This window comes from Mus pahari, chromosome 15, assembly GCF_900095145.1.
Source record: "Mus pahari chromosome 15, PAHARI_EIJ_v1.1, whole genome shotgun sequence".
Taxonomy (NCBI): Eukaryota; Metazoa; Chordata; class Mammalia; order Rodentia; family Muridae; genus Mus; species Mus pahari.
This window is the reverse complement of record NC_034604.1, coordinates 26,726,817-26,729,612: the sequence shown is the minus strand read 5'-3', so window position 1 is coordinate 26,729,612 and position 2,796 is coordinate 26,726,817. Positions and strand designations below refer to the sequence as shown.

Sequence of the window (2,796 nt, the reverse complement as noted above, 5' to 3'; positions counted from 1 at the left end):
AAGGAGCCTCTATTCCCACTGATGGCCGATTAGGTCATCTTCTGCTACATATGCAGCTAGAAACACAAACCCAGGGGGTACTGGTTAGTTCCTGTACAACTTAATTTTTTAAAAAAATGTAAATGTAAATACCTTAGAAAATGATAAAAATTAGCTTGAGTTTCCTCAACATTTTTGACACAATAAATATACTTAAATATAACTTAAGGCTGTTTCTACTGTCTTGAATATTTATCTTTAAGAGAGAAATGGAGTATAGGGCTATAGCTCAGTCTTGGGACACTTTCTTATCATACATGTGGCCCTGTATATCAGAGAGGGTTGAGAGAGGCAGTGTTAGAGATAGAGACATGAACCTCATTCATCTGATACAGAAACTGCCAAAGCTTCTTTGAATTGGTTAAAATATTTCAATATTGTTTCTTCTGAGGAAAGGTCACTACCATGTATGACCTTGAACCAAGATGCTTACTGGGTAGGTAGGAAATTTTTATTATTAGATTTATTTTAAAGAAGAGGGTTAGGAGACATCTGAGGCTTCCCAATGACTCTATAATGCATGACTCTACTTCATTATTAAAATACAGCTATTTGGAAGGAAGTCAGGATAATACAAGTGGGAATTGAAATTGCTCATCGGATCTAGAAGTCACATTTGGTGACTAATCAGTTCCAGTCATTCCCTCTGCAGATTCATTGACTGACACACTTTGTGTAGCCAGACTCATCCTCCTCCATCATTGCCGTCACATGATGCAGCCTATACAAAGCCTCTTTTCGGTTATGAGTCATGTGTTTCATTGTGCTTGAGGAGCCAATAAACAATGAAAACATTTAGATGTGGAGAAGGTCACTTTTTAAAATATAAAAATAGATGACCATTTTCATTACTAAACTGTTCACTGCTTTGAGTAACTCTGCTCAAAAATCACTGAATTCATTAGGAACTGTGAGAAGCTACAGTGTGGGAGCTAAAGAATAGGTAATCCTCTTTTAGAGATTCTGTCTTCATGGGGCTCCAGAAACCCAGCACGTTGTCTGAAATGTCACATTTGATTCATCTTCTTTGTTCCTGTTTCTTTGGTTTGTGAACAGATTTCCAGACACAGACTAGAGGCAAGTCCAGCAGTGGAGTAACATGGCACTTGGGCTCAAGGACAAAGGATACAGAAGATGCATTAGTTGCCATCACAACCGAGCTGCCTCACTTTCATCAGGCTTTTGCAGGGTGCCCTCAGAGGATTTATCAATCCCTTCATGACTCATTTGCTCAGGGGAAAGTAAGGAACTGTGGAGGAGGAATCTCTATTACCCTGGATGCTGGCCTGAAGACTATCACCTGTGAGGTAAAGTGATTGCCGTCATCATGTAACTATTAAAGAAAATAAGAACCCAGCCTTGAAAATTAATGAAATTATTCCAATTTCCTGCTCAAACTCATTATGAGCGATGTATGTTAGCCACCTTGTGCTTCACTTTCCTTCGTTTTACACACTGCCATGAGCAAATCTTTAAATTCTTCCTAATAACCTGCTTTCCATGAAAAATACTTGAGTTTTATGCTTAAGAAATTTTATCTAATGTGCATAAAAATAAAATCATGGTGTCTTTTTGGGTTGTTGATAAAAATATCAAAATTGTGATGTTAGAATTCACTTTAAATGTGGGAATATTTTGGACTTCCTGATTATGGCTTTGAAATAATGGAAAGAATGGCCATGTGACCTGCCCCCTGGAAGCACTACGGGTGTGGCTGCTGTGTTACATGCTTGTCAGTGGTGGCACAGAGGAGAGAGGCTATGTCTACACTCGGTGTTCTGACCTATGACCATCTGAATGATCAGTAGCCTAATATTCCCTCAGAAAAGCAAGCCTGAGATGACCACCAGGCCAGGGAGCCCTGACAGGGAGCCAGCCTGAGTCTGGTGCTGCACATGGCAGAGGGGGTGGTAGTGGATGGGCAGACCATGCCTGAGATGATTCCTGTCTGGTGTCATACTGCACAAGAGGCTCAAAGAACTCCCGAGGCCACTCCTGAGATGATCCCAGACACTCAGGCAGCCTGGGTGCCACTAGAGGAGCAAGTAAGCGGCAGAGAAATGGAAGAAAAAGAGAAACAGGAGGATGTGGGCACAATGAAGAGAGGCAGGACTGGAGACTTCCAAATAGTGAGGAACAGCATGCTGTGAGTAGCCGGTTGATGACACTTGGGACCACGGTGGGGTTCTGACTGTGCTGCTACTGGGGGGCCATGGCTGGGTATGTGGCCCTGCAGCAGCAAGGGTGGATTACCACCAAAAGCCAGGCAGATTTTCCTTGGTTTGGGTTGTCACCTAGAGACATATTGATGTCTGGGGACTGTTCAGAACCAGCCCCACCCCTCAGCTGGGTGTTGTGAGAGAACTGGCCCTGGGGGCATGACAGCAGGAGAACTGGCTCTGTCCCTAGCCAACTGCAGTACACTTGCAAGAGTGGCCCTTCACATTGTGGGAGTTGCAGGTGAACTGGCCCTAAGCATGTGAGCATGTGAGAGCTGGCCCTAACACTCATCTCCCTTTTGGTGTTGTGGATGAAAGAGAGATATTCTCCTCATTCTTTACCCCTTACCACAAGTGGCAGGCAGGAGATCTGGTCCTGGAGTCATGAGAACCGAAGAGTTAGTCCTGCACCTCACCAGCTACAGCACTTAGGAGAGTGGGCTCTACATCTTGCATGGGCAGCACAGATCTGACCCTGGTGGTGGGGATGAGGGTGAGCTGGCTCCGAGGGTGTAGGCATGGCACAGCTGGGCACCCC

The 2,796-nt window shown here is 44.3% G+C and overlaps 1 non-coding gene across 1 annotated transcript; it reads left to right on the top strand.

Moving 5' to 3' along the window:
• Nucleotides 1-1,724: 1,724 nt before the first annotated feature.
• On the top strand, nt 1,725-1,856 carry LOC115065532. Its single transcript, XR_003845317.1, has one exon. It is a non-coding gene; the product is annotated as a small nucleolar RNA SNORA17 (small nucleolar RNA).
• Nucleotides 1,857-2,796: the final 940 nt, after the last annotated feature.